General features: G+C 42.3%; 1 long non-coding RNA gene across 3 annotated transcripts in view; it reads right to left on the bottom strand.

The window, feature by feature from the left end:
• The window catches only part of LOC112551666, a 304,599-nt gene extending 280,731 nt beyond the window's left edge, over positions 1-23,868 (bottom strand). For 2 of the 3 annotated variants that reach the window (XR_003095965.1, XR_003095964.1), the window contains exon 1: positions 23,742-23,868. This is a non-coding gene — a long non-coding RNA (uncharacterized LOC112551666). The remainder of the gene's footprint in view (positions 1-23,741) is intronic. The other variant, XR_003095966.1, reaches the window with a different exon arrangement.
• Positions 23,869-24,473: the final 605 nt, after the last annotated feature.

The following is a 24,473-nucleotide window of genomic DNA, read 5'->3' as shown; positions in this document are numbered from 1 at the left end:
CTGTTTGGTGAGAGAGGCAGCAAGCTGCTGGGAAAGGACGGCCTCCACCTCTCTCCACTGGGGAGGAGGCTCTTCTTAGCCGGCCTGGCTGACCTGCTCCACTGGGCTTTAAACTAAGCCCACCAGAAGATTGGGGGACTACTGCTGATGGCCCGCTAAGCAACCCTTGAAAAGCCAGCAGGCCTAGGCACTTAAGGGAGCCCACCCATGTCCCAGGCCTGGATCAATCTTTGGGCAAGGCAAGGGCCCCCAAAGGGACACTTGCCTGCCTGTACACGAATGCCAGGAGCTTGGGAAATAAGCAGGAGGAACTTGTCCTCCTGCTTAACACAAATAATTATGATGTCATAGGGATAACAGAGACCTGGTGGGACTCTACCCATGACTAGACCATGGATATAGATGGCTATACCCTGTACAGGAGAAATTGAGTAGACAAAAGGGGCAGGGGTGCAGCTCTCTATGTCAAGGAGAGCTACGCATCTCTGCAAGCCAATATTGGCAACCAGGGTGGATGGCTGGAGACCCTCTGGGTTAAAATCCAAGGGAAACATGGCACAGGGGACACAATGGTGGGAGTCTACTACAGACCTCCCACCCAAAGTCAAGAGCTTGACCAGGAGTTCCCCAGGGAATTGGCTTAGGTCCATGGTTGTCTTGGGAGACTTCAACTACACAGACATCTTGTGGGAAGAGTGATCGGCCAAATCTGAGCAGTTGCAAAGCTTCCTCTTGTGTGTGGATGACCTCATTCTGACACAAGAAGTCTATAGGCCAATGAGAGGTAAAGTGCTGCTCGACCTGATACTAGCAACGGGGGATGACCTAATCAGTGACCTAACAATCGATGGGAAGCTGGGTGACAGCAACCACAAGCTGATCACCTTCACCATCCACCATAAAGCTCGCAAGTCAGTCAGCAATACAGAAGTCCTTGACATTAGGAAAGCTGACTTTGACAAGCTCAGGAGGCTTGTCAGTGAGGCCCTAAGGGACCATGACCCGAAAGGGAGGGGAGTTCAGGAAGAGTGGTTCCTCCTCAAGGGAGCGATCCTTGATGGACAAGCTCAGGCTCTTCCGTCTCAGAGGAAAGGCAGCAAAAGGGCACAGCAGCCCCCTTGGCTCTCCAGGGAACTAGCTGGCCTCTTGCGTCTAAAAAGAAAGACCCACAAAGGATGGAGGACTGGATCCACCTCTAAGAAAGAATACTCTTCACTGGTCTGGACCTTCAGGGAGTGAACCAGGAAAGCCAAGGCTGTGACGGAACTCCAACCAGCTACAAATATCAAGGACAATAAAATGTCCTTTTTCAGATATGTGAGGAACCGGAGGAAAAGCAAGGGCAACATTGGACCCCTGCTAAACCAGATGGGACAACTGACAACCAATGCCCAAGAAAAAGCCAACCTATAAAATGGGTACCTTGCATTGGTCTTTCATCAGTCCCATGGGACACCCATCCCATTACGGGACAGGGAGGCCCAGGTGAGGGAGATTCCCTGCCCCATATCAATGCTGACCTCATGAAGAAACACCTTGAGAGGCTGGACACCTTCAAGTCAGCTGGCCCTGATGGTTTACACCCCAGGGTACTAAGGGAGCTGGCTAGCATCATAGCCCAGGCCCTGGCATGGATCTTCGAGAACTCCTGGCGCTCTGGTGAAGTGCCTGAAGATTGGAAGAAAGCCAATGTTGTGCCTATCATCAAGAAAGGGAGGAAAGTTGTTCTGGCAAACTACAGGCCCATCAGCCTGACCTCTATCCTGGGCAAGGTCTTGGAAAAGATTATCAAGGAGGCATCCTTAACAGACTAGCTGATGGCAATATCCTGAGGGATATCCAGCATGGGTTTGTTGTGGGTAGATCTTCCTTGACCAATCTCATTTCCTTCTATGACCAGGTGACCTATCACCTGGACACGGAAAAGGAGATTGATGTCATATATCTTGACTTCAAAAAAGCCTTTCATCTGGTATCCCATGATCACCTCTTGGCAACGCTGGCTACTTGTGGCCTTGGGTCCACCGCGATCTGCTGGCTGGGGAATTGGATCCGTGGTCGAACCCACAGGGTGGTGGTTGACGGAAGTCAATTGTCATGGTGCCCTGTGACCAGTGGGGTCCCCCAAGGCTCTGTCCTTGGACCTGTATTGTTCAACATCTTCATTAATGATGTGGACATTGGAGTCAGAAGTGGACCGGCCAAGTTCACCAATGATACCAAACTCTGGGGTAAAGCATCCACATCTGAGGACAGGAGGGAGATCCAGGCTGATCTTGACAGGCTCAGGAAATGGGCGGATGAGAACTGGATGGTGTTTAACACTGAATAATGCAAGGTTCTCCACCTTGGGAGGAAAAACCTGCAGCATGCTTATAGGTTCGGCAGTGCTATGCTGGTCAGCACTAGAGATGAAAGGGACTTGGGGGTCATGATTGACCACAGAGATCAACATGAGCCTTCAATGTGATGCTCCAGCTAGTAAAGCAAGCAAAACGCTGGCTTGCATCCATAGATGCTTCTCAAGCTAATCCCAGGACGTCATTCTCCCATTGTACTTGGCCTTGGTGAGGCCATAGCTGGAGTACTGCATCCAGTTTTGGGCTCCACAATTCAAAAATGATGTGGAGAAGCTTGAGAGAGTCCAGAGGAGAGCCACATGCATGATCAGAGGTCAGGAAAACAGACCTTATGATAAGAGGTTGAGAGCTATGGTGCTCCTTAGCCTGGAAAACCGCAGGCTCAGGGGCGATCTGATGGACACCTATAAGTTTATCAGGGGTGTTCACCAGGATCTGGGGGAACAATTGTTCATCAGAGCACCCCAAGGGATGACAAGGTTGAATGGTTATAAACACCAGCAAGACCGTTTCAAGCTGGACATAAGGAAGAATTTCTTTACTGTCCGAGCCCTCAAGGTCTGGAATAGCCTGCCATCGGAGGTGGTTCAAGCACTCACATTGAACGCCTTCAAGAGAAATTTGGATGCTTATCTTGCTGGGATTCTATGACCCCAGCTGACTTCCTGCCCCTTGGGCAGGGGACTGGACTTGATGATCTTCCAAGGTCCCGTCCAGCCGTAATGTCTATGAAATCTATGAAATCTATGAAATTTTATTCCTATGGGAATTAATTGGCTATTTCTTATCTTTTCTATTAATTAACTGAATATAATAAAGGTGAACATGTGCCACTCAAAATCATACATTGGAATTACAACAAAAGAGAAAAGAGGCCCTGAAAAAAATACTAGGTGGTAGATTGCAAGACTACTAATTATAATATTTATTGATGCATGTTTGTTACAAATCAGATGTTCGCTGATTTTTTTTTCATGTTTTTTTTTTTAACAAACATTCATCACTTTTTTGATACTTTGATGGTTGATTGCACACACACACACATACACGCACAGAGAAAACCAAATAGGCTCTACATTACAATATAAATAAAGAGAAAAGAAAGAAAGCAAATTGCTTATAAAGATTAATAGAATCATAGATGTTCGGGTTGGAAAGGATCTCAATAGATCATCGAGTCCAACCCTCTGCCATGGGCACGAAAGAGTGCTGGGGTCAGACAACCCCAGCCAGGTGCATGTCTAGCCTCCACTTAAAGACCCCCAAGGTAGGGGAGAGCACCAATTCCCTTGGAAGCCCATGCCCGATTTTTGCCAACCCTTACCATAAAGAAATTATTTCTGATATCTAACCTAACTCTGTCAGTTTATGGTCATTGTTCTCAGTTACTCTAAGGGGTGCCCTGGTAAACATCATCTCCTATTCCTTACTTCCCCTCCCTGATGAATTTGTAGGCAGCCACAAAATCACCTCTCAGCCTTCTCTTGAGGAGGCTGAAGAGATCCAGGACCCTCAATCTCTCCTCATAGGGCTTTGTCTGCAGGCCCCTAACCATACAAGTGGCCCTCCTCTGAACCCTCTCAAGGTTGTCTATGTCCCTCTTGAACTGTGGTGCCCAAAACTGGATGCAGTACTCCAACTGCGGTCTGACCAATGCTGCATAGAGGGGAAGTATCACCTCCATTGACCTGGTTCTCATGCACCTGCTAATGCATGATAGAGTGTGGTTAGCTTTACTGATTGCTTTGTCACATAGATGACTTATGTTCATCTTCATGTCAACAATGACTCTGAGATCCCTTTCCAGTGCTCTGCTGCTGAGAACATCCTCTCCCAGCCTGTAAGTGTGCTGTTGATTCTTTCTCCCTATGTGTAGTACCTTGCACTTGTCCTTGTTGAACTGCACCCTATTCTGTTCTGCCCACTTTTCCAACCTGTCCCAATCCACCTGGATTAATTCCCCTAGCCTCATGTGTGTTAACTTTACCCCATAATTTGGTATGGGACTCCACTGCCAACATCTTTCCAGGTTGATATGGACCCATCCACCATCACTCTGTGGGTGTGACCCCTAAGCCAATTTGCCACCCACCTGACCCTGTTATCATCTACATCATAGCCTCTCAGTTTATCTATGAGAATAGAATGAGATACTGTATCAAAGGCCTTCTTAAAAATCCAAGTAGATGCCATCCACTTTGACTCCTGCATCTAAGCATTTCGTGACCTGGTCATAAAAAGAAACAAGGTTAGTCAGGCAGAACCAACCTGCTATGACCCTGTGCAGGTTGCCTTTCAGCATTGTTTTTCCTGCTGGACTCCCCCAGATGTGATCCTTAATAATTTTTTCAAAGGTTTTCCTGAGGATAGAGGTGGGACTAATTGGTCTATCATTACCCAGATCCTTCTTCATCCCCTTCTTGAAAATAGAGACCACATTAGCCCTTTTTGAGTCCTCTGGGACCTGACCTGAGCACCAAGAGTGCTCAAACAGCTATACCAGTGATTCTGCTATGACACTGGCCAATTCCTTCAGCATCCTTGGATGAAGATCATCCAGCCCCTCCAAGTGTCCCTTCACTAAGTTGGCACTAACAGTTGCTGGGCTGATTTCCCTTTTGTGCCTGTCTATGATCCATTTGGGAGATTTGTCCTGATTTTTGGTCAGGAATACAAAAGCAAAAAACTCATTGAAGAGCTCAGCCTTGTCCCCACTATCTGTCACTAACTGTCCTAGTTGGTCCTGTAGGGGTTCTATACTACCCCATGTCTTCTTTTTACTCCTTATCTACCCGAAGGAGGACTTTTTGTTGTCTTTAATTTTTGTTGCCAGCCTAAGTTCCATTTCTGCTTTGACATTTCTGACTGCCTCCCTGCAAGTGCAGGTGATGTAGGTATACTGCACCTTGGTAGCTAACCCCTGCTTCCACAACCAATATGTCTCTTTTTTTACCCCTAGGCTTTCCTGGATTTCTCTGTTCAGCCAAGAGGGTTTCTTAGTCCCTTTGCCCCCTTTCCTGTGCAATGAGATTGTCTCTTTCTGCACCTGCAGGATTGCTTCTTTTAGGGACCACTCTTCCTGGACTCCCATCTCACCAATGCTCCTGTTCATCAGTGCCTCACTAACTAATCTCCTGAGCACACTGGAGTTACCCTTTCTGAAGTCTAGCACTTCTGCCCTACTGGTTACCTTTCCCACCCTACGCCGGATGTTGAATTCAATCAAGTGATGGTCACTGTCCCCTAGGTTACCTTGTATCAGTAGATCCCCACCCAAGTCATTCCCTGTAGCCAGGACCAAGTCCAGTAAAGTGTTTCCTCTAGTGGAACTGTATACCTCCTGTGTTAGGTGAAGGTCCTGTATGCAGGTTAAGAACCTACATGAATAGTTGGATCTAGCTGACTGCTCCTCCCAGCAGATGTCCAGGTACTTTAGGTCACGCATGACAACCATGTCCCTTGACCGTATGGCCTCTGAAAGCTGTCTGGAAAATTCTGGGTCCAACTCATCCTTCTGACATGGTGGCCCATAGTAGACCCCCGCTATCAAGTCCCTTTCCTCCTGACCCTCTTGCATTCCGACCCACAATACCTCAATTTGCCTCTCCTCTGTTCCCATTTTGATTATGAAAGATGTATATTGCTCTTTGAGAGAGAGCAACACCCCTCCCCCCCTTTTCCCCTTCTCTATCAGGTCTGTACAGTCTATAACCCTCAATGTTTACAGCCCAATCATGGGTAGGGTCCCACCAAGTTTCAGTTAGCCCAACTAAGTCAAAGTTCTTGTTTGCAAGCAGGAGTGTGAGCTCCTCCTGCTTGTTCCTCATGCCACTAGCATTATTATAGAGACTCTTGAGGCCCCAATGGGTGCCCTTGGTGCCCCCTGTCCTGATGCCCATTGGGCCTCTTAGTACTTATGTGGGCTGTTTCAGCACATGGCTCATGGTTTGTTGATCCTAGGTTCTCTCTGTCATCTGCATCCGTATCCCTCCATGAACCTAGTTTAAAGCCCTGCATAGGAGACCAGCCAACCTGTAAGAGAACAAACTCTTACCTTTTGAAGAGAGATGAAGACCATCACATCCCAGGATGACCCTTTTATGGAAGTGCAGATCATAGTTGAAGAAGCCAAAACCCGCACGATGACACCAAGGAGCTGCAGGTTAACTTCTTTGATGCAGGTGTTGTGATACTGACCATAACCGCTGACTGGGAAGATCAACAAGAAGACCACCTGTACCCCTGTCTTCCTAAGCCTGGCCCCAGAGCCCTGTAGTCAATCATGATATGGTTTGGAATACTTCTGGCTTCATAATTTGTTCCCATATGGAACAATGTGGACCATGAGATAGTATTTGGAGGGCCAAATGAGTTTGGGACTCCTCACAGTGATTTCCCGCATCTGGGCTCTGGGCAAGCAGCATACTTCCCATGTGATGGGATCTGGGCAACAGATGGGTCCCTCTATTCCTCTCAGGAGTCATCCTCCTGAGTACAAAAGTTTTTCATGAGAGAGAAAGTAGAATGTATCTTAGTTTATAAGGTGCTAAATCTTGAAGCATATCTGAGGACTGACACAGAGGAATAAATAAGCTTCAAAATATCTAGTTAAATCTCCCCAAACATGCACTCTATAGCAACTTACACTAACTGGCTGCCTCAAACAGAGATGCCAAAGTGATTCCCTCTCATAGTTGTGGTAGTGTGTTACTAGTAGTTGAGAGATAATTCCTGGTGCTTAGTTTAATTGACCAGGTTATGCTCTTCCTGAATGATTAGAAAACTTACAAATAAACAGCCTTCGCTAAAATTCTCACTTAGAAACTTATGGAAATTCATTTGATCTCCTCACATGGCAATCAGACTATTAATCTTCCATTGAAGCACTTCTACATAGGTGAATGGTTGCCTAGGTTTACTAACCATAACTTCCAGTTGAAACATTGTTTTATTAGAGTACCCCTAAAAATACTGAAGAATCACATCAACATTTCTAATATTGAAACACCTCACAAAATTAGACTTGTAAGAAAATCTTCTGTTCATAGCATTATATAACATAGTTATGTAGTATTCATCATATCCAACAGATTTCAAAGTTAAAATGCAGGTGCTAGATGACTATGCATTATTGATAATTTTTTTTGACAAATGTAACATTCCTTTCTTTACAGTATCTTTGTTGATGCAAGAGGGATGGTCCACATGTCTTCAATTTTTTCCCCCCATTATCTAGTATGAAGACTTCTTTTGAAGTAATCTTCTAGAAAGAGACTCCTCCTTATAACAGGGTCTCTAATCTATGATCATGTTTTATTTTCCTGCAAGATTTGTCTCTCTTATCATACCCATTGGCTATGGGGGAGGAGAGGATGTGGAAAGAGGAAAGAGAGGTAAAGGTGGAAGGAAATTGCCTTTGAGTAGGAAGAAAATTCTGTGCAATGCAGAATGAGTCAACATACAGCTTCCACTTATTTAGTTTAAAGCAATTCTATGCTTAGGAACATTATACTTGCAAAGTCATTAACAAGTCAATGTACACCTTTGGGAAATTAAAAACTCTGAGGGGTTGAAAATATGATTTTCAGGCAATAAAATGCAGGTCTCTTTTGAATTACTTTATTCCAAATTAATATTTGTAAAGTGACAATCTAAAAATTGAATGGCTTAGTTTTCTGCAGCACAAAACTAGAAATGTACAAGAAAAAACTCTTCTGTATCCAGCCCTGGTTGTCTACTGATACTTGTATTTTCCAAGCAATGTGAAATATTAAGTAAAACTAAATTCTTGAAATAAAATACAATATTATTACTATCATGCATTAAGTTCTTCTTAACATGACATCAATTTAATTTCCTTTAGTTTTTCACAAAGTTCCAATATATCTGTTTATGATCTAAAAGTTAAGATGGATGTATTCTACTTCCTGGAGATAAATGGATCATGGTTGGTCACAATGTCAGGTCATATCAAATATCCTATTAAATACGGGATTTTTATGGGTCCAAGCATTCACACCTTAGCTGCACATCAAGGCAAAGTGTATTTTCCTTGGAGTTAATCAAGGATAGTTTCAAATATTAACTCTAATTATGGAAACAAGAAGTGAATATAACTTTTGAAACTAAACCTAAGAAAAAAACCTTTATATTTTTTTCCTCATAGTATCTTCTTTTTTAAATTAATTCAGTGTATTGTCTGGCTTTTTTATTTGTGTAAGCTTAGGAATGACAGTAAGTTCCCAGGCCACCTTCCAAGCACTGGCTTTAGGAAAGAGATTTATGTAGCACATTAAAAAAAAAATTTCATATCCCTGAAAAGGCAATAAAAAGGAATTCTACAACCATGTCAAAAGTAAGAGGAAGATCAAAGGGACTATAGGTCCCTTACCGAATGTTAAAAACAACTTAGTTATGGATGATGCAGGGAAGGCTAAATTAGTTCATGCCTTTTTTATTTCGACTTTCACAAATAGGGCAGCTCCCAGATGATGAGCATGATTGGCAGGAAAGATAGAGAAGAACACAGACAGCTTAGAGTAGTGTAAGAACAGGTAAGGGATTACTTTCAAGTCAGCAGAACCAGATGGGATGCACCTTAAGTACTACAAGATTCCTTGGATCATAACCTTGTCGTGGTGGAGAGGCTTATGTGTTCCAATGATCCTTAAAGCTATGTCATCTGGAGTCCTGTACTCCTGGTAGGGCCTCCCCTGGTAAAGAGGTTTGAGGTGAGGTCCGAGACTAAGCATGGTCCAAACTCCTGAATACCCCAGCAGCAGAACAGGCATACTTGAGGATCATATGGTTCTCTGTGGCTGTGAAGGTGGATGAGGGCTGCAGTGGGATGGAGGTCTCTGACTGCCTTGGACATCCTTACTACTAGGTTCAGGGCTTGTGTGGCTGTTGCTTGCACACTAGCTTCCCCACATTAAAGGATGTCATATGCAGGCTTCTGCCAGGTATGTAAACATCTCCCACAAACTAAGTCCCGCAGTGATGGACAAGCGGTGGTGGGAACAGGAACAGAGATCTCTGGGAGTCCCTAATCATAAATCTGCATGTAGGCAGCTGCCGTATGATGGTTGTTTTGTACTTACTGAGACAGAATTACAATTTAGCAGCTGTGGCCATGACTGAGCAGTCCTCTTTAGAAGGGGCTAGAAAAGGTGCCTTAAACATAGGCTATCTCAACCCCCTGGAATGGATTGCTGCATCCAGTGGGATCGCTCTACCTATAGCTGAAACCAACAAAATAAAGTACTAAAATTCACCACATGGAATGTCCACACTCTCATGGACTCACTAAACAGTGAGCATCCTGAAAGAAGAACTGCTATAGTAGCTAGAGAACTTGCAAGATATGACCTCAGTATTACTGACCTAAGTGATACCTACTGGGCAGTTGAAGCCCAGCTGAAAGAAGGAGGTGGTTACACCTTTTTTTGGAAAGGAAAGTTACTTGAAGAGAGGCTCATTCATGGGATTGGCTTTGCCATCAAAAACAAGTTTGTCAGCCAGCTTTCATAACTTCCTATGGGTGTTAATGAATGCCTTATGAATCTTCACCTTAAGCTCAGTAACAACCAGTATGCTATGGCCATCAGTGCATAAACCCCCACACTTGACAAAGAAGTCAACAACGAACAGAACTACTGAACTGTTGACACAGACCCAGCTGCCACTGCCAAGGAAGACAAGCTCATCCTCATGGATGACTTCAATGCAAAAGTTGGGCAACACTCTGAACTCTGAAGTGGTACCACTGGGAAAGAGGGGGTGACCAAGTCAACTCCAATGGTATCCTTCTCCTGAGAAAATGTGGAGAGCATGACTTGCTCATCATGAATACCACCTTCAGATTGAGTGACAAATATATGACCACTTGGAAATACCCATGCTCCAATCACTGACACCTTCTTTACTATATTATTGTTAGAGCCCATGATTGTACTGATGTCTGTATCACTCAAGTCCTGAGAGGTATAGATGACTTTGGATGGACCACTGCTTAATCAGATCAATCATGGACATGTAGCTTGCACCAAAACACCCTAAAGAACCAAAAGGAATATGGAAGAGATTTAACATCAAGGCATTTCAGGACCCAGTTAGGTATGAGACTCTTGAGCAACACCTTAATAAGAGGCTCTCTGACCCACCTGATGATATCAAGGACATCTAAGCACAGATGTTAGGCAGATTGTAATGTGCCATAAATCCTATGTCTATATTTAGTCCATGATTTTTGTGCCCAGTAGATTGATGAAGTGAAGTTCATAGGCTTGTCTGTGAAAGGTATTTTGTAAATTGAGAGTAAGCAGTCATACATTAAAGGTTAATGTCATTTCTTGCCTGAACAGCTCTCACTTGCCACTAGATCACTGGTGACCAGGGGCATGGCTAGGAGCTAAGCCATCTGGCCTCTATTACTTTTCTGGGAGTGGTGGGAATCCTGGGTTGCTGGAGGTCTTCAAGTTGCTTGTTTCATCTCCATGGAGCAGGCTGAAGTTAACACAAGGTAGGTAGTTTGGCCCACAATTAACCTGTCACAACCAAATTAAGTAGTGCCCATGTCACAAAGAAGTAAAACCATTCAAAACAGTTTTAGTCTGCACTAGGTTAACTAAGACTTAACTAACAAGAAGATAGTAACAGTTTTTTGCTCCGCATGTCAAAAAGAAATTTATAACTGCGACACCAACATGAAATAGAACTTAGCCTTCTGTGCTGTACATAAATCATTATAATTGGTCAAAGAAAAGAAGGAGTAACCCTATGATAACACCCTAGCGAAGACCACTATACAATTGGCGATTCTAATTAAATTTATGACGTGGCAAAAAGCAATTGGCTATTACACAAATAAAACCCGTCTTCACTTCCGTGAAGTGGGAGACCTCCGCGCACACACCTGAAAAACCTCTGAACGTATGCGTGAGAGTAACTGACAAATTGATCACTTGTCAGTTTCCCCCGTCTCGACCCAATCAGACGTAAATCAACGACCCGCCGGCCCGACCTTCTGCCCGACCTTCAAACTCTTATGCAGACCGACCTACAACCTACGAACTCTAAGCTGTAACTAACCCAGTATCTTTGACCTCCATCTTTCACCACCTTGACGGCGTGAGTAAATAATCTTGCTTTGCAACCGATAAGCATCCGCCTAATTAATTCCACTCCAAGCGTCACAAGTACCCGCCTGATGGCCTTCTAAGGCCCCGGACCCTTATCTGCCCGGGTGGGAGTCAGGGAGAGCTGCTGGCCGGCTGCCCTGGGTCCCGACATAACCCTCACTTGAAGTGGCATAACTTTAAGGTGTTCTGAGGGTACTTAATATGAGTTAATGAGCATTAACATGCATACATTCATGTTTTAAGTGCCCTGACTAGGGTGTAAGTGTAATGTGTAACTTCACCTGCTTTCTCCTATTTTCAACTTTTTTGATCTGAAAATATGGGAAGCTAAAAATGGAGGAAAGAAAAGAGCTTGTATATCCCCCTCTACCCCCCTTCCTCAAAAAAATAAATCAGAAGAATCTCCGCCTTTTAAGCTGAGGAAGGACAAACATGTTTTAGAGTTATTACCTATTTTTCTTTGCTCAAGGAAGTATTTTCACATAGTGACTTCCTTATTAAGAAAAATTAACATATTTTAATGCAGTGTCAGAAACTGTAGCTATCAAGTACTTAAATGCTTAAATGTTCCACAATCTTTTATGTCCTGGAGAATCCATGTAAAGAAGGTTACTCTGTCTATATTTCATATGAAGCAGATTGATACTAGAAAGTGTTTGGCAACGCAAATATTTAAACTCAGGTGTTTCAGTACTATGTGAAAGGCATTCTAAACAACTACAAACATTTAGTTGAGTTATTAGTTCTCAAGACCTATATATTTCCCCTAAAAAAAACAATCCCCCCCTCCAACAATGGTGGCATCTTGTGATATATGGATAGTGATAAAGAACATATCACACCCATGGGGTTAAAACTACTTCATAAAAATCATTTTGATTTCTGTGGAAGCAGCAGTCAGCTTTATGAAGTGGCAGTTTCATTCTCAAGGAGTTACACCATATCTTCTCTGATCTTACAAGAGTAACTGGAAAAAACTGAAGTGATTGAAATTTAAAACACATCCAAAGGCAACAAAATGTCTATTTGAAGAACAATGTGCACATTTATGTTACATGGTAAAGTTAGTTTTTATAAAGTATACAGGACATTTTCAGTTGAAATTCTTGAACTTCCCAGGAGCACAAATTAGAAGAATTTTGACTGATTTTTGCCAGTGTGAATGTATTAAAAAATGTCAATTTGCCAGTATTTTGGAAACCTTGAATTTTATCCTTAGACATTGATTTAATTAATCTTATGGGATTTTTCTCACATGTCTATAATGTATTTAACAAAATAATTATTCTACCAGTAGTTTAGATTAAAAATGCTGGTTTCTCATTTATGTAGTTCAAATTCATTCTCTTCTATGAAGTCATTATTCATAATATATATTTCTGAGATTTCTGTTTTTGAAATATTTAGATGCGTAAAGTATGTTCTATTTCTTAAAATGGTAAAATGTATTGTCTTGTTAATGCTATGAAAATCAAATTATGGGAGGAGGGGAATAAACCAGCAACTCAGGAGTAAACTGAGTATGTGAGGCATTCTACACAGTAGGTGCATCTTCATAAGTTGTTAAGGCAATGTGTCTTAATGGCATGTGTTAATGTTCAAACTGCTGTGGTCCAGGGCACATATGCAGAAACTGCGCTCAGGACTGCACTGGTTTGAGCCAGGTTGGAACAGCCCTGGGTTGGCAGGAGGTCTAGGGAGTCAGCCCCAGGCCAGAGGTGGCTTTGGGTGGTGGAGAGGTTGGCTGAGGCACAAGAGTACCCCAGTGTATGGAGTCCTGTGGCTAGATGGTAGGCAGAGGTCTGGCCAGGGCTGACCAGGTGCAATGTATGCCCTGACCAGCATTTATACTTGTTTAGGTAGAGTTATTTTTGTCACCATAAGATGGTACTGTCCCTGACACTCCAATCTTATGGAGGCAAAAATTAGTTTGCTGCAATCTAATAGCATTGCACATGTAGACTGTGACACTTTACACTGCAGCAAATTAGTATACTGCACAGTTAGGTGAAAGTGTAGATGCACCCAGTATGGCCTTATTCAAGAAGACATAGAGTACCTGGAATATGTCCATAGCCTTTGTTAATATATATCCTGAAACTGTGTATGTCCCCCATAGAATTTTCTAAAATCTTACAGTTCAGTTTCCTCTTACTGCTCCCCACTCTCCCTCCTTCCTCTCTCTTGGCTATGATTCATGGGAATACTCTGTTTTAAAATAATGTTTTCCCAAACAGAGCAAGGGGCTCATCCACTGAAGTGCTTCAGCAGGGAGCTCTTGAAATTTCCCAGACAGGAGATCAATGAAAGGGCACAACATAAAAGTCGATTGTACTGTGCTTGATGCCTGGAGAGACTTTGAGAAGAACTACTATTGTAATAGAAATCACAACAGGAGTGGATTTCTCATCACATTCATTACAGAAGAAAGGGAGCTATAGGTAGAATGAGTTAAATCAGTGTAAAAGGAAAGACACCTTTTTGCTATTTCCCATCTGTCAGGGAACTGGTTATTAGGGGTGTGTGAAGCAGGCCCCATTTGATTTGGATTCAGCCCGAATCAGGGACAGTGATTTGATTAGTTGATCTGGATCACTGTCCCTGATTCAATTCATCTGAATCTGAATCTGAAGATTCAATGCTGATTCAGACATAGACACAGCTTTAAAAGTTTTTTCTACATATCTCGAGGTACCAGCGTGGATTGTGAACACTGCAATGCTGGGGTGGATGGGGCATCCCGCAGGAGTGGGGGCGGGGAGGGGGCTCCACATGCTTGGTGGTGAACCCAGAAGTGGAACAGAAACAGTCCACTTCCCAGTCCAACAGGGAGCACATGCCCCTGCCCCCCCCCCCGCACATATCCCTCGCTCAGCAATTGGCTGCAGGGGGACCCCAGGTGCCACTCTGAGACCCAGGAGGCACCAGCAGCTGAGCCAGAGGGGCACACTGCCCATTGGACCCAGAAGTGGACCAGAAGTGCTTCTGGTCCACTTCTGGGTCTGCTGCCAAGTGTGCTGGGGAGTCCCCCAGACTTCTGTGGGACACTCCATGAGCCCCAGCACAGCAGCATTCATGAGCCACTTGCTACCTAGAGGAATGTAGAAAAAACATTTAAAGCTGTTTGCTATGTCCGAATCTCTGAATTTGGAGGGTTCCAATTTGATTCAGAGAGTTTAAAGGATTCTCTGATTCAATTCAGATTTAGAGATTCAGCTACCAAATCGGGCCAAATCTCTGCCAAATCAAATCAGGGACCAAAGCTTTACACAGCTCTACTTATTATGGTCACTCCTAGGATGTAACTTCTTTCTTTTGGAAGAGGATCATTGTAGATGGGGTTTTCCATTATATCATTTATCTTTTCTCTAGGAATCATTGCTCTTACTTAGAGGCCTAAGCCATGTCTGGACTCAATTGTGCTAGCCAATGTATAATAGTATATTATGTATAGTATTATTATGTATTATAATAATAGTATTATTATGTATAATAGTATACTTAATTACAATCAATGCCTGTAAAAGAATCACAAAAAAACTTGGAGCTGGACATATAGGTCAGTCCTTTGCTTAAGGCAGGATTGAGCATAGTCTGTGTTCTAGGTTGTGACAAAAATGAGGGTTTCCCTTCCATTTTCATCCATAAAAGAGAACCATTAATATTTCCCCTTATAAGATGTGATAATAGTGATATTTGGTTTTGACTTATACAGTCAACTGCTAAGAGATAATTAATGGTGGTAAAATGGCAGGTGTCTGAAGGAGCACTGAATTGATGTTTCTGAGGTGTATTTGGTGATGCTGTCTGTTGAAGATTTTGGTTTCCTTTTACTTGGAAGTCTCAAACACTTTTGACCTCTCCATTTTATCTATCACTTAATATTTTAAAAGCATGTGAATTATCTGTGATGTATGGGAAAGTTATATTCTGCCTGTCACAATTTCTAAACTGCAGTTGCACCTGCGGCCTCCATGGTCTCTCTGAGATCTGTGGTCTCTTCTGAAGGCAGAATCCTGTGATCTGTTTTCTTCAGTGCAGGCTTTGGATGCAAATCTCGTAGTTCACTGTGATTATCTCAATAGATCTGACCTCAGTTTACCACCTGCAGTTCTGGTCTACCAATAACAATAAGAGGGTCACTTTGTGACTGTCCAGGTTTTGTAAAGCAAAGTACTAGATAATAAAAACAATAGTATTGCAGAAGGAACTTATTTTAACATAACAACTTATATTCATGCCCAGCTTGCCAGGTTACTATCTTCCATATCCTGGCCCCAGAAGGTCAAAGATACTTCAGATCCAGGTATGGGGATCAATTCTGTTGGCCACAGTCTCATGACCATAAGTCCACAGGTATTGGTCCCTACCAGGTCACTTGTCATTTTATTCAGATGCAGGATCTTTTTGGTTTAATGCCTTTTGAACCAAGCCAAATCAGTCTATGGGCTGCTTCCTCTGTTTTTTTTGTGTGTGAATACTTATCTTATTTTTTTTCCAGGGCTATAACCACTATTAAGGACTTATTTCTTTCACAATTACTAGTAATAAAGTCTTTGAATTTCCATAATACCACAGCATCTTTGATATCATTTCACATTTTCCATGTTTCACTATAACACAATGCTGTATTCCTTACCAGAAGCACAGTATGGAAAATATATATCCCTGAGGTATTGCCCTCTCCCTCCCCCTCTCCCACCCCAGTGTCTCTCCTCCTGTCTTAGGGTTTGTAGGCACAGGGACAGGAGAGTGCAAACAGAGAGTGCAAAGCATTCTCAGAATTGCATTAGCGTTCTCTACAGAGGCATTTGCTATTGCCAGGGGAAAATCATTAACCCTAGGGGTTTTTTTGTCTCCAAATCCCATGCTCAGAAGACAAAAAACAACCTCCCCCACAAGCAAATGCTGATTTAATTGGCGAAAAAATGAGGGTGAGCTCTCTCCCCAGCAGTAGCAAACTCCACTGCCTCTCCACAAAACTATGATTCCCAGAATGCCTTGCATTCCATTACACACACTGCCTGGGCCAGCTGGTTCCTAGAGCCAGAAAGTGTAGACAGAATAAGGTAGGCAGTAGCCCCAAAGTGAGGCACTCTTCTGGAGGCCCTCCCCTTAGGCGGCATCTGGGGCACATGCTCTGTTTGCCCACCCCACATTACACAACAACTCCCTAGGGCCTTTGGTTAGAAGATATGTTAGTGGTGCAGTCTATTTCTAAAACAGTTACTACAGGTCACTATGCTGCAGTTACTAAAGTAGTTCCAATATACAGATATGTTTTACAAAATTTGTTATAACATTTCTAGATTCTTCTGGGTGAAGGAGTGTACATGAATGTGAGTCTGTCAATATTATCTTCAAATTACAGTCATACTGGATGCTCTTTAGTTAGTAGCCTGATTAAGCCTAGTGTCCTGAGAGAGATGGCAAACAGAAATGAGATTCATTCTATCATTTTGTGCTTGCCATGCACCAGTCAAGGAGTGACAATTGTTGTAACAGTCATGCAACCCAGGAGTAAAAGTATAATAGGCAATCCTCAAACAACTCTGGATGGCAATTCATTTTTTAAACAGAATAAGAAATGTGAACTGCTCATATTAAATCTTCTTATAGGCAGTACAACCATTCCTTATAGTATAAAGTGAAGTGATCCACTTTCAGATTTTTCTAATAAGAACGGAGATTCCCTGCCATATAATTCAGTGGTTATGACACATTTGTATATCCACCATGAGTTGAAGTGATTCTAATTTCTTCAGCACTTTAAACCTATGAGTCCTGGCAAGAGTTCAAAGAAGTCCTTTGCATTTGTTGCATACGTAGGCATTTGTATAAACTAAAAGTTCAGTATACTGTGTGCCACAAGGAACAATGCTCAAAGTGCAATACATGCCACAGCAGCTGCCAAGGACTCCCTTTCACCATGTAATTTGACTGTGTTTGAACTAATGCTCCAATAATAACCTAACAGTTCAATGATGAGGCAATAACATTTGACTTGGCAAGAGAGAGAAGATGGGAAAGCCTACTAGTTTGATTTTCAGTATTTTAAGGTTGTCAGGGAGAATTTTTAATTTGGTTATGCCTAAATTATACTGAAGAGGTTTTAAAATATATATATATATATGATTATCATGCCTTTTTAAAAGAAGATCCTTTCTAGTAGACACTGGGGCCAGATCCAGATGTTCAGGCACATACAGTTTGTGGCACCACAAACTTCTGTGTTGCATGTTAAACTGTGTGCAGTGCTGCTAATTATCAGTAATGGGGCAAAATTTGCAACTGGGATTCTCCAGTAGCAAATAAAACCCCAGAATAAAAGTGGCACAAAGCACGCCAAAGTGCCATATGCCTGGACAAACATGGATATGGAGGAGCTGGCAGCCGAGGGGTGGCTGTTCCCCAGTCTCTGCATGCCTCAGTGTAGGGGCTGGCTGTTCCACAGTTGGCTGGGATACAGGGTGCCTCAACATGGGGGCTGTCTGCTAGCTAGCCCCACGCTGAGGCACCCTGTGCCACAGCCAGCCCCCCTGCAACACATGGAGCAGCAAGACAATGTGTCCCTTTGCAAACTACACAAGCAGGGGCATTCACTGCAGCCTGAAGTAACAGCACAAATTTGTGCTGCTACTTTTTGTGCTGCCGCAAACATGCCCTTGCTCATGTGGATATGGCCTGGGTGTCTACCAAGTGTTATTCTAAAAATGTGTTATCAGTTATATTTTCTATTGGTTTCATCTCATATTTTGATGAAGTTAAAGGAGAGAATGGAAGCAGTATCTTACAACTTTGCACCTGACTGCACCAATAACATGTCTTCTAATAGTATATTATGTTGTATAGGTATTATAATATGCAACATAATACAGTATGTTACACTACTACCTGAGTTGAAGAACTGCTGACACCTGAGCTAGGGAGCTGTTGCCTCCTCCCATCCCCCTTTCCTCCTGGGAAAGGCTGGGGCCCAGACCAGGTACCATCTTGAGCACCTGAATGGAGGAAGAAGAACCCTGCCAGCTTGTGGGCACTAAAAAGCTGGCAGGCCTCCTTGGGTGGTGTCTCTTAATGGTAATGCCACTTAGAATTGTCCTTTGGCATAGGCCTTTGGCAGGAATGAGCATCTTTATTTTACTTTTTTGTTATGGTTCTGAATGTTGTGTGTTGTTTGGGGGGCCAGGGAAGAGTTAGGTGTTTTTGAAGTAGAAGAGTGATAGCTGCAACCCCTTTGTAGAAAATGGGGTGCAAGCTTAGAGGAGATACCGGAGAGGGGTGGGGGCTTCTCTCCTGGGGGTCAGGTGGGGCTGTGGGGGGTGGGGGGGAGCAGTGGAGGAAAGAGATTTCTTGTATCTATTTGTGAGTAGTGGTAGAGATGAATGGTTGTGTGTGGCAGGAGGATCTGCTTGTGTTGGGGTTTGGGCAGGGAGGTAGTGACTGGGGCCAAGGTGGGGTGGAGTACTCAGGTTTTAGGGTTTTTGGGATAGCTGACAGATGATTCTCTAAGGCAATAGCATGTGCATATTATGAGGAAACTATGAATCAGAAATTTAAAATTAAACCAGATGATTACAAGAGTGAATAGCATTAGTGCAAGGAGGTATCAATGGAAAGATCAAGCACAAACGACTACAATTTATGACAACAATTTCATAAGAAAGTTCAAAGGACTGTTTTGTGCAACTTAGAGTTTTTCAGGAGAAGGCTTAAGAGGATGTTTAGATCGAGTATCATTTAGAATGAGGTGAACAAATCCTGTTACTGAACAAAATCAATTAAAGCATGGCAGAACTGACACACAAATGTCATCTAATATCAGCAATACACTGGAAATTACATGTATGTTGAGAAAGTGAAGCCAGCCAAAATCCTTAATAATATTTAAAATTGGTTAAAAGGAGGCATTCATGAGGGAAGGGAAAACTTAAAATACTTACATTACAAACATTAATGTGTGTCTGGTATGTGCTTTTTATTCATTCACTTATCTAAAATGCTTCTTCAATAAAACAACTATTTGGAGTTCTGCTATTTAACAGCTTCTCTTCCATAGTGTAAGCTGAGTGATCAATCTCTTCTGCCTAAACGGTGTAAATTCTCGTGCATAAGCATTCTGTCATTCTTGCTTAATGCAAACCTAACACAAATGCACCGCTTGATTTATTGTCTCTTTCACTTAGGTCCAATTTTGAACCTATAGAAGTGAACAACACACTTCTTATTGACTTTAAAGGGGACTGAGCATCTTTGTTGGCTTGGCAGGTTTCCTAATTAAGACTGGGGACTGAGCATCTTTGTTGGCTTGGCAGGGTTCCTAATTAACAGTGTATGTCTTAAAAAGATACATGAGAGACATGGTTGGACAGGGGGCCAAAAAGAATATTGAACAATGTGAAGGTGTCCTTAGCAGGATGATGAAAATTATTTAGGGCTGGCTGTCAAATTCTCATGTGCTCCCAGACTGGATCTGGACCACAGGGCTCCTCATGGACTGGATTTGGATACAGTGGCAAGGCGAGTGATGGCCACAGGGGTTTAGTACAGCTGTAATGTGCCTGCTACTGTCAACGTGTGACTCCGGCAGAGCTCCAGACACTATATTTTAATGGCAAACCCCATCCCTGGATTCCCACTGTCCTGTTCTGCCGGCCAGATCTGGCCTAGGGGTCACACATTTAACAACCTTGTTTTAGGGCATGGAAAGCTTCTAGGAAAAAAACTGGGATTGTTTATCTTACATAAGATAAGAGATCGTTGTATGCTATGTAAAATAAGCATATACAAAAAGGCTATGCAAAAGAGTGTGTGTGTGTGTGTGGGTGTGTGTGTGCGCGCGCACGCACATTCATAATCTTTCATTGCCTGACTCATATAATTTATTTCATAAAGGACACCTGCCCTATCCGGTGCATTGGATATATGCTGCTCAGTTGTTCAATATTTTGTTTTTCTCTTAGGGCACCTATACATGTGCCTGATGCCTGCTCAGATGACATTCTATTTAGCATGCTCCAGCAGCCTCAGTGTCATATGTATTCAGTGTCCCTACACTTCAAACGAGCTTGTCAAACGAGCTTTAGTTAAGATGCCCCTGCCACCTTTTTGAAGTGTGAGATGCTGAATACATGAGACACTGCAGGTGCTTTCATTAGAGCAGCTCCAGAGAGCCACTCTAATTAAAACACTCCCTCCCCACCCTGAGACGCATGTAAAGACACCCTTAATGTTCAGAGGGTGTGTAAATGTTTAATTTACTGCACACTGTGAGGTGTTTCAACAGCAGGTATGTGTGGGCGCCTACACACATGTGGGGAAACTGTTCCGACACGCTGAAATTTCAGATTAATTGAGTCTGCTGGAGCGGGGAAATGGACGCACTCTGGCACCCTCCCACATCACGTGCATCAGTGTCACCACGCACCTCCACACTGACAAAATGGCAGCAGTGCGCTTTGAAATAAAACATGTCGGATAAGCTTTAGTTCAAAGCACTTTGCCGCCATTTTTTTAGTGTGGTGGATGTGATGCTGATGCACATCACATGTGGGCACTTTTAATTACCACAGCTCATTAATTAAAGCACCTGGAGCTGCGCTGAAAACACATGTAAAAATGCCCTGTGTGTCTTCACAACAGGGGCTGAATATTTTCCTCCGGGACTCTTGTGGTGTTCATTGTTTGTGCTTCATATACATTAACTTACTTTCATGTAACTCATTTTGGTGAGGCGATGTATTTTTTCTATATTGCAGATGAACTGACACACAAAGGTTAGGTTCATAAGTTTCCAGTAATATTGGGTGGCATATCTACCAGGTAAATTATGTCTAAAGGGCAGTTTTCATTCTCTTCAGTCACAGCAGTAAGAGGCCATTGCTTCCACAAATCAGACCTCAGCTTTCAAATTGAGTATTGAAAGAAATACCCAGTAATGAAACCAAAAATTGGGCATTCACAATCAGTAACAACTTGTAACAAACCTGGTTTAAAATATTTGCCCAGGGTCGTGTAAGAAGCCAGATACAGAAGCACAGAGCTGGTCTCTAGAGCAATGCTAAACTTACATAGTTCTAACACCATCTTTTTTCTTCTTGCAACCCCCTGCCTCATTCAGTACATTGAATTCTTCCAAATTCTGCAAAAATGAGGCAGAAGTCTTACAGACAAATCTTTCTTTACTCAGTCTTGATTCATCCCTAGAACAGATGCATCCTGTGCTTCTCTACCTATTGAAGGATGAATGACCTACCCACTCACCTGACCTAGTTTTTTATTTTTTTTTGCATATCTAGCCCATAGACTTCAGATTTCTTTCAACTTAAATGCAATTGTAACATGTTGGGGGAAAAATGCAAAGGTCCCTGCTTTCAGTGCACGATTCTATTTACTAGATGGGCTATTGGCTTTAATTCCAGTTCAGTTACCACCAAAATATATACCACCAAATACAAAACAAATACTCAGCGTTCAACATATGTCATCCCATCAGAAGGCTTTTTACTCTTTCACTTGAGGTGAAAGTGTATGTGCTATGATCACAATCATGTGAAATAAATACCGATACCAGCCTAATATTCTTCTTTAGAATCATTACAAGTGGATATCCCAGACTGAGGAAATGGTACAGCAAACACTTGAGAGTGCTAAAACACTTTGTGCTAAAACAGATTAACAAGAGCAAAGGAAGAATTACTGAATTTGAAAACCTGAAAAAAACCGTTAGAGAGTTTATTTATACCTTTGTCCTGCTCATCAAAAACCTAAGTCTCTGTATCACATATGTGTAAGGTGCATAAAGTCCAAATGTATAAGCATCCTTTATATAGTTTTTAATAAAAGTGACTATTTAAATGAACCCAGAGACGCAAGACTTGACTTTTCTGACATATCTGGAGATAAAAATCAACAAAGAAAATAAAACAGAAAGGGAAGGTTGCCCATTCCTCCAATATGCCACAGAGGGGGTAAAACAAACAAACAAAAAGCCCCTCCGCCCCCCTAAAAAAAACAAAACCCAAACAAAAACAAAACACAAGCCTAGCATTTAAAATGTAAGTGAAGGTCACCTTTATAATTGTAGAAAGATAAAAACTTTGTAGAACTGTGTTTTTATCTTGAAATAAACCTTTAAGAACATAAATGTTTCAGGGAAGAACAATATTTCACTGGTCAATGGGGTTGCAAGCAATTTGTGTGAAGAGAGAGATTCATTCAAGTTCTGGGATTTGAAGGTCAAATAATACGTTTCCTTCCCCAAGTTAAAAACAAAACAAAACAGAAAACCCCCCCAAACCAAGGGAATTTTATCATTGTGTTTAATTTTCAGCTTAGATAACATCAAATTTAGTTCTTAATCTTTTTTCTTCATCCTTACTGTATGAAGTTTGTTTTAATTTCCTTAACAATTAAAATTAAAATTACATTAAAAATAATTATTTTGAAACTGTGTTTTCATTTTCCCTTAATGGAACTTTCATTATCTCCCACTTCTAATTTGTTAATTGATCGAGTTGTTCTTGTCTTGCTAGAAAGAGCTATTATTTTATCATCTTTGAGTAAATAAAAAGAGACTGGCACTCTGCTCATTCAATTTCTCAAAAGAAGGCTTTTCAAACAATAGTTCTTCAATAGGTAAAGAACTTTAGAGTAATTATGTTAACTTTCTTTATACCTTCTGGGAGTATTAAATAAAATATCTGGTCTTTTTCTATATTCTAGAACTAATCTTTTTTTGAAGAGAGATGCTTTTGAAGATGTCCTTTGTAAACATTGTTCTTTTGTCATCCTCAAATCACTGAGACTCCCTCCCACCTCCATTGTTCTATCTGTCAGGTTTTGTACAGTTATCAAATTACTGGTCTTTGAGTATCCTTTTTAAAAGGAACTCTAGTTACCTTTAATTTTATTAGAACGTGGTCTTCTTGTTGAGTACAGAGAAGTGGAATTTGCCTTAATTGTATTATTGTATGCTACTACATAGGAAAGAAGCATGGTCCAGTATGCTTCTCTTGCCTATAGCTCTGCAAAAGGAGCATAACTTTCCCACATTAATTTAACTGTATTTAAGTACAATAATACGGCTGCAAATACTCTTTTTAAATGTATCACTATAGGGAAAGTTTGTCATATAGCTAATTTAAATAGAGGGCTCCATCACATCTCTTGCATTCTTTTTTAGGCTCTTTCACCATTTTACATTGGATAAGTCACTTAGTATGAAAAATTTTAAATGCACCTGTACTGTAGCATTGAGCCACCAGCAGTTCTCCAGAAAAAACAGGAAGATAAGACACGCATCCCAAGAGTTTTCAGGTATTCATTATATATGCGTGGAAAAGAGAGAAAAAAAAGTCACATCAAGCACAGATGTCCCTCTACTAAAGCTGGAGCAGATTTATATTTAGTGACTGCCTCCAGACGAGCACAGTCATGCGGTATGTGGCACCGCAGACATATCTGCAGCGTCACATACCACACATTCCATTGTTCTCTGTGCTTCAAGGGGGGAGTGCAGAGGGTTTTTTGACCCCTGGAAAGTCAGGCGTCAAAAGAGTCTACGGAAAAAAAAGCAAAATGCACATGTGACAGCAGCATGCTCCACCCAAAGCTGGAGCCTGGTCGACTGAAGCTGCCCTCTGCTGCTGGCCAGGCTCCATAATGCAGGATCGCCGGTGCTGCAGCACTGGGAGGCCCCCAGGATCCCAGGGAATGCTGCTGGGACAAGCCCAGTGCTGTCCCAGCCTCTCTTACCCCACCTGGGGTAACTTGCTCTGTGCCATAGTGTATGTTACTGGACAGTAAATGCACACATGTAGATGTGCCCAGGGTGTTCCCGGCACCCTATTGTGAGGCACCCCTATAGCCATAATCCAAAACTTTGATGAGACCCAGAACCAACACCATAAGCAATCTGCTTTACTCTAAATTAAGTCAGTGTCCCACAGCTTCCATTGAGCTATCTTTCCCT

This window comes from Alligator sinensis, unplaced genomic scaffold (assembly GCF_000455745.1).
Source record: "Alligator sinensis unplaced genomic scaffold, ASM45574v1 scaffold93_2, whole genome shotgun sequence".
Classification (NCBI taxonomy): Eukaryota; Metazoa; Chordata; order Crocodylia; family Alligatoridae; genus Alligator; species Alligator sinensis.
This window is presented reverse-complemented; position numbering and strand designations above follow the sequence as displayed.